Source organism: Propithecus coquereli, unplaced genomic scaffold, assembly GCF_000956105.1.
Source record: "Propithecus coquereli isolate 6110/MARCELLA unplaced genomic scaffold, Pcoq_1.0 Scaffold150, whole genome shotgun sequence".
Classification (NCBI taxonomy): domain Eukaryota; kingdom Metazoa; phylum Chordata; class Mammalia; order Primates; family Indriidae; genus Propithecus; species Propithecus coquereli.
In genome coordinates this window covers 6,711,589-6,728,418 of record NW_012139414.1, presented here as the reverse complement: position 1 = coordinate 6,728,418, position 16,830 = coordinate 6,711,589, and the positions used below count along the sequence as shown (strand labels likewise).

General features: G+C 39.7%; 1 protein-coding gene across 4 annotated transcripts in view; it reads left to right on the top strand.

Annotated features, from left to right (window-relative positions):
* RABGEF1 (RAB guanine nucleotide exchange factor (GEF) 1) overlaps positions 1–16,830 on the top strand; it is a 79,523-nt gene that overhangs the window by 12,731 nt on the left and 49,962 nt on the right. Inside the window, exon 1 of one of the 4 annotated variants that reach the window (XM_012640355.1) lies at positions 15,446–15,471. The exons of the other annotated variants lie outside the window; for them this stretch is intronic. The gene's annotated coding sequence lies outside the window, so the exon portion shown is untranslated. Of the gene's footprint in view, positions 1–15,445; positions 15,472–16,830 lie in introns of those variants that run through there. 4 annotated transcript variants of the gene reach the window in all.

Below are 16,830 nucleotides of genomic sequence, written 5' to 3'. Positions count from 1 at the left end.
TCCCAGCTACTCGGGAGGCTGAGGCAGAAGGATCGCTTGAGCCCAGGAGTTTGAGGTTGCTGTGAGCTAGGCTGATGCCACGGCACTCTAGCCCGGGCAAAAGAGTGAGACTCTGTCTCAAAAAAAAAAAAAGAAAAGAAAAGACTGGACAAAAGAAACTCATAAACACACCTAGATTAACAGTCATTTTGGTATGGGGGTAGCCAGTGTTTTTACTGAATTACAGGTGAGGATGGTAACCTAGGCACAAGTACCCATTCCTGAGTGAAACAAGAAAATACTTACTTAGCATGACAAAGAATTTCTCCTCTAGATCAATTATCAGCATCAAAACTAGCAGTGGAATGATAAAGGCATGTGTGGTAGATTGTTCCCTGAATCCCCAATGAGTTAGACCTTCCAGCGTCCATGCTCTTGCTAGTTCCCTCCCATATTGACTTTGGGCATCATGCCTTACTTGCTTTGCCTCGTTAACAGAAAAACACCCAAACTCTGCAGGACGTTGGTACTTTGAGACAGGAGTCCGCCAACCTCCTCATTTGCCCCCAAATTAATAAACTTCTCTTTCCTTCTCTTCAAACCACTTGTCCTTGCTCTTCTGATGTGGCCTCAGAGACAAGTACCAAACTTCTGGTAACACTCTTGGCCAAGAGGGGGTCCATTCAGTTGGCTGGGGGCACTTAAAATTTTGTTCTAGTTTACAGCCTTCTGATCTTTTCTACCTCCCCCTAATTCACTCTGCTACTGATACAGGTTGGTGGTATCAAGAGGGTCTTTGCACTTGCTGCTCCCTCAGCATAGGACAGTCTTGTCCATATATTTGCATAGCAGCATACCTGGCCCCCTCACCTTGTATTAAGGCCTTTCCTTTCCACTCTAAAACTGAAAATTTCTTGGTTGCACTTTGTATCCTCCTTCCCTGCAATTTTTTTTCTCCATAGTTTTAAATAAAATTTATGGGAGACCATTGGTTTGGACTGGGCACCTGCACGAGGCCCAACACACCAAACCAAAACCAAGTCACTCACACTGAAGCCCCACACCACCAAGCTGGAACTACAAATCAGGAAAGCGAGAAAGGTAACAGCCAAATACCCAAACAGGCCCGTTTTAGCCAGCATGATAAGGAAGTCCCCTTTGCTTTAACCTTTACAAGAAAAGTAACTTCGAAATGAGCTCTCCTTTTTGTTTTGTTTCTGCTTTCCTCAGCCCTTTTCTTTCTGTAAACCAACCTCCTCTGCTCAGCTCATTAGAACATTCATTCTGTTTTATAGACTGAGGTGTTGTCCGATTCTAGAATCACAAATAAAAGCCAGTTAAGACTTTTAAACTAAATTTGTTGTAATTTTGTCTTTTGGCAGTAGCAATTATCACCATCTAGTGTGCTACTGTAAATTTATTGTTTATTGGCTCTTCTACCTCTCTCCAAGAACATAAACTCTTCAGCACAGGTATTTCTGTTTTATACTCTGTTGTATTCTCAGTCTAGCACACATTAGGAATATTTTGAGGAAATAATCAATTTTTTTTTTTTTGAGACAGTGTCTCATGCTGTTGCCCAAGCTAGAGTGCAGTGAGTGGCATCATCACAGCTCACAGCAACCTCAAACTCCTGGGCTCAAGCGATTCTCCTGCCTCAGCCTCCTGAGTAGCTGGGACTACAGGCACAGCCACCACACCTGGCTAAGAAAGAATCAATTAATACCCACTTTGCAAATAATGAACAAAGACTGAGAAATTAGGCAACCCGGCCACAATAACAAAGGCAACAGTGAGAGGAAGCAGAGGAACAGGGACCCCTCTTGGGGGCCTGTGGTGGGCCCCCCAAGCATGGAAATAAAGGAAAATCTTGAACCCCTTCATGGTATGTTCCAGGCACCTAGCTAGCCTTGAAAAGTGAATGGGCAACCTGATGAGCAGGAAGGTAGTGATAACTATGGCCCTCCAAGCAAGCCAGCATAATGAGGTGTTTGGTTCCCTATGGAAACTAAAAGACGGCAATTTAACATGTGCTCTTGAGTTGTTTTTCAGAAACTCCCACTGGATGGAAAATGCAGATAAGGGGGAACTGAGGAACTTAACTCTGACCACTATTCTTTGCTCTAAACTTCTCTCTGAGGGGCCAAGAAAGTTAGATTCATTTTAGCATTCCTTTCTGCTAATCCTAGAATCCCTGAATGCACCTATGACCCGTAGGTCCCTGCTTCAGGATATCCCGCCTTTTAGGGCCAGGCCAATATATAACCTCTGTGAATTGGTTTACACTTTTGCCTGCAACTTTGGTTCTCCTGAAGTGTACCCCTGCTTTTAAAATCCCATGCTTGTAAGCCACCCTGGAGTTAGCTGCCTGTTCTCCTTGGGTGGTTCACCATACAATAAAAATGCCTCTTTCTCTCAATGCAACTCTCTCAGCTTCAGTGTCTAGCTTTGCTAAGTTGTTGAAACCTGAAGGGGGTTTCAGCCTAGGTCCAGTTGCTCATGGCACAAAGACCCAATTACTGAGACAAGGAGGACTGTCAGGAAAAGGAATTTTTACTTTTATTTTTTTCCCCAAAACTCCTATGTTGAAAGGGAAAAGGAATTTTTAATACCGCAGATGTCTTTTCAGGAGACTAGGAGAAGGTGGAAATCCATCTCTCCCACTAAGGGACATCATGGGCTTTTAAAGGAAGGGCCACATGCTCTGGGGCAGGTTGGGTGTAACTAACAAGGGGCTTTTCGAGTTGTGAGGGATGGTGAATCTTGGCTGAGGAAATCTGCTCAGGAACCTTCAGAACCTCAGCTCCCATCGGGCGCGGTGGCTCACGCCTGTAATCCTAGCCCTCTGGGAGACCAAGGCGGGCGGATTGTTTGAGCTCAGGAGTTCGAAACCAGCCTGAGCAAGAGCGAGACCCTGTCTCTACTAAAAAAATAGAAAGAAATTAGCTGGACAACTAAAATATATACACATATAAAATTAGCTGGACATGGTGGTGCATGCCTGTAGTCCCAGCTACTTGGGAGGCTGAGGCAGGAGGATCACTTGAGCCCAGGAGTTTGAGGTTGCTGTGAGTTAGGCTGATGCCACCGCACTCTAGCCTGGGCAACAGAGTGAGACTGTCTCAAAAAAAAAAAAAAAAAGAGTTAATAAAATAGAGCACTGAGGAGCTGGCCATTTAGGCCATCCTGATGGGTGTGGAGGGTGGAGGAAGGGATCAGGGAACACTTTCTGGAAGTGTTTTGAAGAATGAGTAGCATTCAGACTAACAAGGTTGGGTGAGAATGTGAGAGAGGGAGGAACTGAAGAAGAGCAGGCCAACTACAAGGAGGTGTGTATCCTGTTTCCTTCACTTGTGTCAGTCTTTGGTTGGAGACACAGAATTTCAAACTTGACTGTTTGAGTTTAATTTCTGGTGTATGTTTTCTGTTGGCTGGAAAGCAAACATCTCTAGCAGAGATAACCCATCCCTAAAGTGTAGGCAATACCTGTGTAACCTAACACCTGTGATTCAGAATAGAAATGCTACCAAGTGGCTTCTTAGCCCATCAATAAAGTTATCACACTAGAAAGAAGAATTTCACAGTAGAGGCCAAACATTTTGATAGTCTTAATAAATGCTCACTTCTATCATAAAGCACTGTAGAAACATTGTTATTTTATATGACTGAAATGCCTTTAAATAATCTAGACTATTGTTAAATAAACTTAGGAAACAACAGTTGACTTCTCATTATTCCACTTAATATTAACTTATATTTTATATGTTTGGTGTTTGGATAAAGTGCTTTAAGAACAGGTTGTACTTTTATGGTGCTGTTTTGAAGTTCCCTGTGAAATTCTTGTTTTTGATGAAGTTACTGCCAGTGAGATAGGAAGTATAATATTCATTGTATAGTAGAACATTTTCACTTGTTTCTGGCAACATAGTTCACTTGTTTATGGTCACTATGAGGGCCAGGAGCTGTGTTTATGATCAATTAAGTAGATGTTAAAAGTCAGAAGTTATGAACAGAATAAATATGTGTTCATGAATGGGTAAAATATTACACACTGAAGAAGTCTTTTTTTTTTTTTCTTGAAGGAGTTTTAAGCTTTTTATTTTCCCCAAGTCACAGCAAGGAGATTGCTGAAATCTGAAGCAGGAATTTAGCAAGAATTTTGGGGCCCCTAAATTCTATGCTGTCTGACCTTAAGGAATGATTGGCCACATCCTCTATTCTAGGCATAGAACATCTCAGAAGGAGTTGTACAAAAATCTTATGAACCACTTTTGAAGCTAGTATATTCAGTTCCCATTTAAAATAAATACTCAACTGTAACTGCATTTAAGGTGATTTGGTCTGTATTTTAAAATTGAAAATGGCTTTTGGGGGATTTTTACATAGGGATATATTTATAATTTTCTGTGTTCCACAGTTAAAAATATATAATGAAAGTGTTTTATTTTTATAGTTCCTCTGTTAGAATTTTCTAATTTTAGGCATAGTATTTGCTAAAGCACTTTCAGTTTTCCTTTAGAAGGCAATTTGGACCACATAAAAGAAAATGCCTTTAGAAATTGAGCTCATAAAATGTTTATTAATGGAAGAAAAATATCTTCTTATTGTGCTATAATTTTTTTAAGTGGAATATATCATTTTCTTATACCACATCTTGTTCCGGAAAGGATTCATAATGACTTACACAGAGATACTGTTGGTAACATACAGAGATAAGTGAGTGACAAATTCAGAACTGAAGATGAAAAATTAAGATGGAAACAGGAATGAGCTCTGTACACAAAGTACTTGGAGTGAAGTCTTAACTATTTGCTAGAGAGCCACAAATTTGGCTTTGCTTTTTCAATAGCCAATTCAGAGATAAATAGTATCAGTTACATGGTTCAGTAACCATATGATAAAAGATATCAATTTCTCCTTTGGATTCCTAAAGACTCCTTGTAGTGAGAAACTCCTCAGCTACTTCCTTAGGTAATACAGCATGCATTTCAAAGGGCTGTGTGTTGAGTTTTGCTTTATGTTTTAGTTAAACTCCTCCTTGCCTCATTGTGTAGGTTGGTGACATAACGTCAAAACATGATTCTGTAAAAGCAGTTCTGGTGCCTGCAAAATAATGTGATCCAAGTACTTAGATCTCTAGACTGATTTAATTTAAGGATCTGTTTTAGAATATCTGGATAAGTAGGTAGATTGCACATTCTTCAGGCTACCTTCCATAAATATTTTCTCAGTAGACCTTTTGTAATGAATTTATCAGCAGTGGGCTTTGAGTTTGTGCTTCTTGACAGGTTCCTCAAGTACATCTATTTTGTGTTGTTGATTAGTCACGAAGCCATGTTTTAACAGGCATGCTTTATCATGAGGGGGGAGATATAAAAATGGAAGAATCTGACACGGGCACATAGTTGAATGAAAGCCACCTCCCCTCCACACAGAGATGGGCTGAGGGAATACCAAACAACAGACCTAAGATTCATGTCCAGAAGTAGGTTTTGGGATGTGAACTCCAGCACAGAGAGCATTGGCTTGAAAAGCCCAGGCATATAACTTTGTTTTGTTTTTTGGCAGGGAGACAGGGTAGGGTCTCACTCTGTTGCCTAGCCTAGAGTGCAATGGCATCATCGTAGCTCACTGCAACCTCAAACTCCTGGGCTCAAGCCATCCTCCTGCCTCAGCCTCCTGAGTAGCTGAGATTACAGGCACACGCCACCACACCTGGCTAATTTTTCTGGTTTTTGTAGAGATAAGATCTCTCTGTGTTGCTGAGGATGATCTCCAACTCCTAGCCTCAAGCAATCTTGGCCTCCCAAAGTACAGAAATTATAGGTGTGAGCCACCACACCCAGCCGTATAACTTATTTTTAAGATGGGAACAAATCCACTCATCTTAGATGAAATGTCCAGTAAGTTTTACCTGTATTTTGCTCAAACTAAAGTTGTCCTTTCAAAGAATAATAGTTCAAATTTATCAAATACTTGCACAGGCCAGGCACTATGCTTATAGAGGGAGAATATCCTTATTCATCCTTACTCAGTAAACAGTGGGTGGAACTGTCCTTGCCTAAATATAGTTATGTAATGTTGTGGTTCCTTAATTGCATTTCCATAAAGCTTTGACATTGTTTTTTAAATGTGTTCCTGAAAAATGAGTTGGGCTAGTGACCAAAGTTTTGAATAGGATATTATAAGAAGAACACAAATAAGAAGTGTAAAAACACAAAACAGAGCCAGATGCCTGTAGTCCCAGCTACTCTGGAGGCTGAGGTGGAAGGATCACTTGAGGGCAGGAGTTCAAGGCTGCAGCGAGCTGTGATTGTATCACTGCATTCCAGCCTGGGCTACATAGCAGGACCCCATCTTTAAAAAATTTGTGAAATACAGGCCGGGCACGGTGGCTCACGCCTGTAATCCTAGCTCTCTGGGAGGCCGAGGCGGGTGGATCGTTTGAGCTCAGGAGTTCGAGACCAGCCTGAGCAAGAGCGAGACTCCGTCTCTACTGAAAATAGAAAGAAATTAATTGGACAACTAAAAATATATAGAAAAAAAAAATTAGCTGGGCATGGTGGCGTGTGCCTGCAGTCCCAGCTACCCAGGAGGCTGAGGCAGGAGGATCGCTGGAGCCAGCCCAGGAGTTTGAGGTTGCTGTGAGCTAGGATGACGCCACGGCACTCTAGCCCGGGCAGCACAGTGAGACTCTGTCTCAAAAAAAAAAAAAAAAAAAAATTTGTGAAATACAAAACTGTAGCCTAATGAAATAAAATGTCTAAAATTCATCATAATTGGTGTTTCAGGAGTTAATATGCCTGGCTCCTGTTTAGCAAATTGGATTATATTTGGGTAAATTTATTAGCCATTGCAATTGGGGTTGTAGTGTGATAAGCATGCAGATTTTGTTTGTCTAGAGTTTTAAATGTATGGTCATGAATGAACACATTTTAATCCATTTATGAGAAATAATCAGTCGACTAAGTGCTTTCATACCCCTGTGTTAACTGTTGATGCTTTTACAAAACTTCATTGTGATGTTACCAGCCTCAGGATATAGAATGTCTTATGACAGAGACAATACTGAAATTCAATATTTAAGTCCTTTAAATATCAGCTATATTAAGTAGACTCTAACCACTTTCTCCCAAGAGCCTTTTTGGAAGAGATTAGGGACACAGCTTTTTTGTCACCTATAAGAGCACTTTTAGATTGTAGGCTATTTTCTTAAGAATTTTCACCTTTTCAGTACTTCAGTCTAGTAATTGAACAAGTTAAAAAATAGATGTTTTTCAGGCGCTATTATGTATATAAATATATTGGTATATTTGTATATATACGCATAAAATGGTGCTTGAGAAATAAGTTGGGATTCTTTTGAATTTATGGTTCATAGATTTTCACAGAAACACTGATCAGCTGGTTGGATTCCAGGTCCAACCAGTTCCAGTCCCAAACATAACCAATAATGGTTATGACAGTGATTCTGCCATTTAGGTCAGTGGAATGCAAAGATTTCAGTTTCATTCTTCAGTGAATGCTTTACCTGTATTTGAAAAAGAAGAATTTGACTACTAGAAAATACTTTTAAAAGAGGCTGAGACAGGAGGATGGGTTGAGTTTAGGAGTTACTAATCCTTAGGTTTACTAAACAGAATTGGTTACAGCCAGTGTTTTGCGTTGAACTTCAAGGCTATTTAGCAGAAGTATTCTTACCTCCCAGTGATGCCTAATTTCTAACCACTTGGCTCACTTACAGTTTTTATATCCTTCTGGTGGATTAATGCTGCTACCCTTTATTCTCTAGTAGTACTTTTTGCCTTAAAGTCTGCTTTGTATATTAGTATAGCTTTGCTAGCTTTCTTTTGGTAAATGTTGTATGCTATATATCTTTTTCCTTCCTTATACTTTCAAACTTTATTTGTCCTAGAAAGCATCATGAAATTGTATTTAGCCTCCAGGGAGATAAGTTTTCTTTTTGATTTACCTGTTTTTTTTTGTTGTTGTTGTTGTTGTTTTTGCCTTTTTTTGAATGATTATTATTCAGTTTTTTCTCTCCAGTAACTTTTTAGTTATATGTTCTTTTACTATTATTTTAATGGTTATAATAGAGATTATAACATACATCTTTGACTTATTACAGTCTGATACAAATTCTAATTTTTACCACTGCCCCAATAATGCTAGAACTTTAGAAACAAATCCATTTGTGTTCTCCAGCTTTTTTGATAGTTTCACCCATTTTCATTTCATATATATTTTAAGCCCCCTAAGAAATTATTGTTATGTATAATCACTATTTATATTTCCTTACATTTTTGTTCTTTCCATTGCTCTTCATCCTTTTCTGCATTTCTTTTCTTGTTTTTACGAGATGAAGTCTCACTATGTTGCCCAGGCTGGAGTGCAGTGGCTGTTTACAGGCAAGGTAGTAGCACACTATATCCTTTAACTCAAGCAATCCTCCCACATCGGCCTCCCGTGTTGCTGGGATTGCAGGCACACACCACCGTGCTTGGCTCCCCTTTCTGCATTTCTGTGTTTCAGCTTGGGATAGGATAATTTTCCTTTCAGTTTGAAGAGCTCCCTCTGCTATTTCTTCTAGTGCCAAGTCTGCCCATAGTGAATTCTTTAATTGTTTTTGTTCATCTGAAAATGCCTTTATTTTGCCTTCAATTTTTAAAGGAAATAGTCACCGAGCGGTGCATTCTAGGTGGGCAGTTATTTTCTTTCAGTACTTTCAAGTTATCTTCTGGCTTTATTATTTCTGTTGAGAATTTAGCTGTTAGTTTTGTTGCTCCTCAGAAAGTAAGGGGTCTTTTTTCCCTCCTGTTGCTTTTGGGAGTTTCCCTTTGTTCGTTTGTTTTTTGTACCATTCCTTTGGTTTTTTTTTTTTTTTAGGGGAGAGGGAGGGCCAAATTTCTTTATTTGAAGGAATGGTACAAATGAAAGAACTTAAGTGGATGTTTTGGTACAACTTACAGAAAAGGTAAAGGAAACCTTGACATGCATGCACCGCCTGGGTGACCAGGAAGTCACCCCGTGGCTATGGGGAAGTTAGCGTAAGGCTTAGCTCTTATTATCACTGTCTCCCAGGCTGTGCTCAAAGAGATACTCCCCCATGCCAGATTTGGGGGCTCTCATCTTTTGTAGGTTGGTTACATGGTCACCCAATTCTTTGATGGATTTCACCTGCTTGTTCAGGTAATACATCTCAATGAAGTCACACAAGTGGGAGTCATTTTTGTTAGTGGCCAGTTTGTACAGTTCCAGTAGTGAGTGATTCACACTTTTTTCCAAGTGTAACGCACACTCCATTGCATACAGCCTGCTCTCCCAGTCATCATGGTATGGTTTCTGGATATCCTGAAGGAAGATTCACTCTTTGTTTTTTGGTTTTTTTTTGAGACAGAGTCTCACTTTGTTGCCCTGGCTAGAGTGAGTGCCATGGCGTCAGCCTAGCTCACAGCAACCTCAGACTCCTGGGCTCAAGCAATCCTACTGCCTCAGCCTCCCGAGTAGCTGGGACTACAGGCATGTGCCACCATGCCCGGCTAATTTTTTTCTATATATTTTAGTTGTCTGATTAATTTCTTTCTAATTTTAGTAGAGACGGGGTCTTGCTCTTGCTCAGGCTGGTTTCGAACTCCTGAGCTCAAACAATCTGCCTGCCTTGGCCTCCCAGAGTGCTAGGATTGCAGGCGTGAGCCACCGTGCCCGGCCTGTGTGGTTTTCTTGTGTTTATTCTGCTTGGTGTTCATAGAGTTTCTTGAATTTGTGGGTTAATGTCTTTTCCTCAGTTTAAAAAATTCCTTTTTCCCTCTCAGTATTGCTTCTGCCACCATTCACTCTCTCCTCTCCTTTTGAGACTCCAATTGCATACTTGTTAGACCCTTTCACAATGTTTAACATTCTCTTTGTACTTTTCCCCCTGTATTTTCTATTATTTTTTTCTCCCTGTGCTTCTGCTTTGGTACATTTTATTGACTCAAGTTCCAGCTACCAGTTCTCTCTTCTGTGTTTGTTCTGCTGCTGTTAAATCAACTCTTCAAATCCTAATTTTAGTTATTATACTTTTAAGATATAGAATTTCAAGTTTATATTTATAAATTTCATTTCTCACATGTAATTTTTTAATATATTTTCCCTCTTTTTCCCCTATTTAAATATTTTTATTTTTACAGTACTTTGAGTTGCTGTTTTGTTTCTCTATTTGTAAAAACATACTTATCATCAAATAAATCTTTCTATTAACATTAATGCATAGATTATCTGAGCATCTATTTCATATTGTCTGCTTTTCCTTTTGGTTTTTGGTTTTACGAATGCTGGGCATTGTGAATAAAGCAAGGCTCTTGATGATGCTACTCTTTTTCAGAGAGGAAATCACCCTTCCTTTTGCTAGGCAGGTAGAGTGGGGGCTGAATGCCTAATACTGGCAGGGACTGGAGCTGAGGGTCGAGGTCATATTGTAGGTTGCATAAGACTTTGTTTCCCTCTGCTTTGCCCTTATTCCTAGCAAGTACCCATCCAAGGTTTCCAACTGATGGTCTTGTGAGTTCACAGGGGTTCTTCCCCAACAGTGGGTTTTATACTGTAATATTTGTCTCTTGAGAACAGTGAGATTGCTGAAAATTTCACTCTTGATTTTCAGAAGCTTTCAATTTTGGTCTGAAGCTCTCACTGTGTAGAATTTGGTAAGTGGCTTCAGGGGAAAACCAGCCTTGTGTTAGGCCCAGGTCTTCAACTGCTCTTTCACTGGGATCTTAGACTCCTAAAATCTTGATTTTCATCTCTTCCAGAAGTGCTCTCATGGTTCCTCTGCCTCAGCAAAGTCTGGCTTCTTCACCTTTTACCTGAGAATCAGCAAATGTACTTGGGGAAAACGTGGCTGCAGAATGTCATCTCATTTCTCTACGGTTCCTCGTTTCCAGAATCTAGACCCTTCTAGTGTTGGTTGCTTCAGCAGCTGTCTAACACCTTTAAACAATGATTTTTAAAATGTATCTAGTTTTCCTAGTTCTCATCAGGAGTGTTGGTCTGCCACAAGCTACTCTGTCATATTCAGAAAAGGGAATCTCCCGCTAGGAATGAAGTCATGAGAAGAAATGAATCTTTTCATAATTCTGGTGCTTTCTTTATTAGCAGTGGTTCTCAAAGGTGGTTCCCAGCAGTATTACCTGGGAACTTGTTAAATTCAAATTCTTAGGCCCTTCCCCAGACCTACTGAATCAGTAACTCTGGGGAGAGACCCAGTACTCTTGTGTTTTAATAAGTCCTCTGAGTGGTATTGATACATGCTAAAGTTTGAGAACCACTGCTTTATCAATTAGTTGTTTGCTATTTAATTTTTCACTCTTACCTTCACTAGGCCCTGGGGAGCGTACAAGGGACAAAAGTGAAAAAAACTTCGTCTCTGCGGGTACTTTGTCAGTCTTCCGAATGATCATTTGATGTTTAGAAGACATTGAGTCCCCACTCTTCCTGGCACTGTGCTTAGTGCCTATGAACATGGAGTGGACATGTAAGCAAGTAATTGTAATAGAACATGAGATTTATAATAGCTGTGTTTATAAAATGCTGTAGGAGCTAGAGAGAATTATTCTGTCAATGGGGAAAATGGAGCCAGATATTAATTGATGTTATTTGAACAGGGTAGGATTTGAAAGTAAACAAACAGAAGGGTATTCTAGGTGTGTTCATAAACACAATGACCATGCAATTCATTATACAAAGGAGGTCACTTTTAAGAATCAGAAGGGGATACTTTTGTGCCAGGATAACTGGCATAAGCCAGGACTGTTACTTGCTAACTGGGGTATATGATTGCTCTATTTGTAAAGAACAAGTGATGCTTTGAGCCCAGAGTTCTGTGTCAATTTGTGGAAAACTCATCTCTTTTAATTATTTGTACAGTTTACAACATTCTAACTGGATAGTGTGTTTGTTTCCTAGGGTTGCTGTTACAAATTACAGGCATACCTCAGAGATATTGCAGGCTTAGTTCCAGACCACTTCAATAAAGAAAATCACTTGAATTTTTTGGTTTTCCAGTGCATATAAAAGTTATAGCATTATTTTTAAAAAAAACAATGTGCATACCTTAATTTTAAAATACTTTATTGCCAAAAAAAAAAAATGCTAACAGTCATCTGAGCCTTCAGTGAGTTGTAGTCTTTTTGCTGGTGGAGGGTCTTGCCTCAATGTTGATGGCTACTGACTGGATGGTGATTGCCAAAGGCTGGGTGGGTGGCTGTGGCAGTGTCTTAAAAAAAGCAATGACGTTTGCTGCATCAGTTAACTCTTCCTTTCACAGAAGGTTTCACAACATGTTATGCTGTTTGATAGCATTTTAACCCACAGTAGAACTTCTGTCAAAATTGGAGACCGTCCTCTGAAACCTTGCTGCTGCTTTATCAACTAAGTTTATATTTCAGCAGTGTTCATAGCTTCTTCACCAGGAGTGGATTCCATCTCAAGAAACCACTTTCTTTGCTCATCCATAAGAAGCAATTCCTTATCTGTTCAAGTTTGGTCATAAGATTACAGCAATTTAATCTCATCTTCAGGCTCCACTTCTAGTTTTTTGTCTTTTTGTGTTTTGTTTTTGCTGTATTCATCACATCTGAGGATCCTTCCTCCACTGAAGTCTTGAATCTCTCAAAGTGATCCATGAGGCTTGGAATCAATTTCTTCCAAACTTGTATTAATGTTTATGTTTTGGCCTCCTCATAAATTATGAATGTTCTTAATGGCATTTAGAATGGTGAATCCTTTCCAGAAAGTTTTCAATTCACTTTGCCCAGATATGTCAGAGGAATCACTGTCTATGGCAGCTATAGCCTTATGATATGTATCAGAGTCACATTCTGATGCCTGAGTAGATAGAATACAGTGACATCATCATAGCTGACTGCAGCCTCAAACTCCTGGGCTCAAGTGATCCTCCTGCATCAGCCTCCTAAACAGCTGGGACTACAGGCACGTGCCATGACGCCTGGCTAATTTTTCTATTTTTAGTGGAGATGGGGGTCTTGCTCTTGCTCAGGCTGGTCCCGAACTCCTGAGCTCAAGCGATCCTCCTGCCTCGGCCTCCCAGAGTGCTAGGATTACAGATGTGAGCCACCACTCCTGGCCTGTATTTCTTAAACACTAAGACTGGAAAGTTAAAATTACTCCTTGATCCATGGGCTGCAGAATGGATGTTGTGTTAGCAGGCATGAAAACAACATTCATCTCCTTCTGCATCTCCCTCAGAGCTCTTGGGTGACTAGGTGCATTGTTTATGAGCAGTAATATTTTGAAAGGAAATCTTTTTTCTGGGCAGTAGTTCTCAACAGTGGGCTTAAAATATTCAGTTAGCCGTGCTATAAGTAGATATGCTGTCATCCAGGTTTTATTATTTCATTTCTAGACCACAGGGAGAATAGATTTAGCATAATTCTGAAGAGCCCTAGGATTTTCAGCATGGTAAATGAGCATTGGCTTCAACTTAAAGTCACCAGTTTTTGTAGCCCCTAATAAGAGTCAGCCTGTCCTTTGAAGCTTTGAAACCAGGCAATGACTTATCTTATATGAAAGTCCTAGATGGCATCTGCTTCCAATGGAAGGCTGTTTTGTCTACATTGAAAATCTGTTGTTTAGTGTAGCCATCTTCATCAATAATTTTAGCTAGATCTTCTGGATAACTTGCTATAGCTTCTAACACTTGCTGCTTCAGCTTGTACTTTTATGTTATAGAGATTGCTTCTTTCCTTTTTTTTTTTTTTTTTGAGACAGAGTCTCACTCTATTGCCCAGGCTTGAGTGCTGTGGTATCCAGCAAAATTTTTTTCTATTTTTTTAGTAGAGATGTGGTCTCGCTCTTGCTCAGGCTGGTGCTTCTTTCCTTAAACCCAATAAACCAACCTCTACTAGCTTCAAACTTTTCTTCTGCAGCTTCCTCACCTCTCTCAGCCTTCATGGGATTGAAGAGAGTTAGGGTCTTGCCCTGGATTAGGTTTTGGCTTGAGGGAATGTTGTGGCTGTTTGATCTGTTCAAACCATTCACACTTTCTCTATATCAGCAATATAGCTGTTTTGCTTTCTTAACATTCATGTATTCACTGGAGCATCACTTTCATTTCTTTTAAGCACTTTTCCTATGCATTCACAACTTTGCTAACTATGTGGCACAAGAGGCCTATCTTTCAGCCTATCTTGGCTTTCCACCTACCTTCCTCACTAAATCATTCCTAGCATTTGATTTCAAGTGACAGACTGACTCTTCCTTTCACTTGAACACTTAGAGGCCATTGTAGGGTTGGTAATTTGGCCTAATTTCAGTATTGTGTCTCAGGGATAGGGAGGCCTGATGAGAGAGGGAGTGAGACGGGAAAAAGCTGGTTGGTGGAGCAGGCAGAACACACACCACATCTATGGATTAAGTTCACCGTATTATATAGGTGCTATTTCTGGTGCCCCAAAACAATTACAATGGTGACATCAAAGATCACTGATTACAGGTCATCAAAACAGATATAATAATGATGGAAAAGTTTGAAATATTGCAAGAATTACCAAAATGTGACACAGGCACGAAGTGAGCACATGCTGTTGGAAAATGGTGCTCATAGAACTTGCTTGACACAGTGTTGCCACAAACCTTTGGTTTGTAAAAAGTGCAGTATCTGTGAAGTTCAGTGAAGAGGTATGCCTGTACCACAAACTGAATGGCTTAAAACAACAGAGATTTATTTTTTCAAAGATCTAAAGCCCAGAAGTCTAAAATGAAAATATTAGGGCCGTGTTCCCTCTGGGGAAGATGGTTGCTGGCAATCCCTGGCATTTCTTGGCTTGCAGCTGCATCACTTCAATCTCTGTCTCCCTGGCCACGTGGCCATCTTCCCTCTGTGTCTGTGTATGTGTACGCCTCTCATGGCCTTCTGATAAAGATACCTGCCATTAGATTTAGGGCCTACCCTAATCCAATATAAACTCATCTCAACTAATTTCATCTGCAAAGAGCTTATTTCTAATTAAGATCCCATTCACAGGTATTGGGGTTAGCACTTCAGCCTATCTTGGGGTGGCACAATGCAAACCACAACAGATGGGATGGTTTTAGTAGCTATTTAAAGTTTCTGGAGTTTAATTGGCTTAAATTTTCATTACTTCATACCATTTAAGGAATGTTCATTTTTATTGAAAGCTGGAGTTCATATAGTGATTTATCTCATCTTATGAATATATTTAATATTCAGGAAAATGTTTTTCTCTCAGTAACCAAAGTCTCTATGCCATGCAGATAGCTTTTTAATTTTTACTGTTTTTTATTGTTTCATTTTGTTTTGGCATTTTCAGGTTTCAGTTTTTCTGTTCTTTTTTTCTTTTATTTCTTTTTCTTTCTTTTGTCTCACAGTGTCACCCAGGCTGGAGTGCAGTGGTGCAGTCAAAGCTCACTGCAACCTTAAACTCCTGGGCTCAAGCTATCCTCCTGCCTCAGCCACCCAAAGCGCGGGGACTACAGGTACACGCCACCACACCCAGTTAATTTTTTTCTAAATTTTTGTAGAGGCAAGATCTCTATATGTTGCTCAGGCTGGGCTCAAACTCCTGCCTTGGCCTCCCAAAGCACTGGGATTACAGGCCTAAGCCTCCACACCTGGCCAGTTTTTAAAATAGCATATGAGCCTTAGTTTTTTATGTCTAGCAATTAGTCAAATGTTCATAAGTGATGTGGTTGATGTAGATTTTAATTTTGTTTTAGTTTTGTGGTAGCCCCTTTTCAATATAATTGCCAGTCCAGCTCAGCTAAATATCGTTTAATCTTATGTGTTAGATACAAGACAGTTCTCAAAAGCTTAAAACATAATACAGATATTTATTTGATTATTCCATATAACAAATCTGAATAAATACATTTTCACCCAGGCAATTGCCTTTTGTATTTCTCTCTTTGTGTACGTGTGCGTGCATGTAACGCCAAATGGTTAAGGGTAAAATGGCTGCAGCAAAGCTAAAACTAAAATATAACCTTGGGGAAAAAAAACTTTAATGGTAGAGACCACTGTATGTGTTGCAATTTGCTGTTACTTTCAATGGAGTTAGAGAAATGATTTTTGATCAGTTACTTATCAAATAAATTAACCATTTGGACAACTGGCTGCTTCCCTGGAAGAGGGGTAGAGAATGGGACAGAATGGACCAGACTAGCCAGATTATCTTGCATGTAATTTTGAGCTATTAGCCTGGGGAATGGCATGCTAAGATTAGAGTCATAATTTTGCTCAACTGAAGAGGGTGTGAGTTAGTACAATAGAAGATTGTTGTCTAGACCTCATTTCTTAAGAATGTTGCTCTGCCAGCTCTACTCATTCCAGCAGCTACAAACTCTACATTATATTGCAGTGGGTTGATGGTCATTTGGAATTTTTTGGGCGGGCTAATGTTTGGATACTTTGTTATATTTAACATTGAAACTCTGACATTGATTCTCTCTATCACGTTCATTTTGGAAGCAGTATATTTAATCACATGAAAGTTGGTGAAACTTTAATTACAGTTTGCAAATGCTAAGTCTTTATGTTGTTTTTGTAACATAAAGTTGAGGACTAAGAGATAATATAAAAAGTATATAAATCACAAGAAAAATATTAATGATGTAGAAAAATGAAGAAATAGCACAGTTAATTTCTTCAAAGGAATTATACTAGTGCCAACAAATATCTATAAAGATGGTTGACCTTATTAGGAGAATGCACATTAAGACAAAAAATGATTTCTTGGGCCAGGCGCAGTGGCTCACGCCTGTAATCCTAGCACTCTGGGAGGCCGAGGCGGGCGGATTGTTTGAGCTCAGGAGTTCGAGACCAGCCTGAGCAAGAGC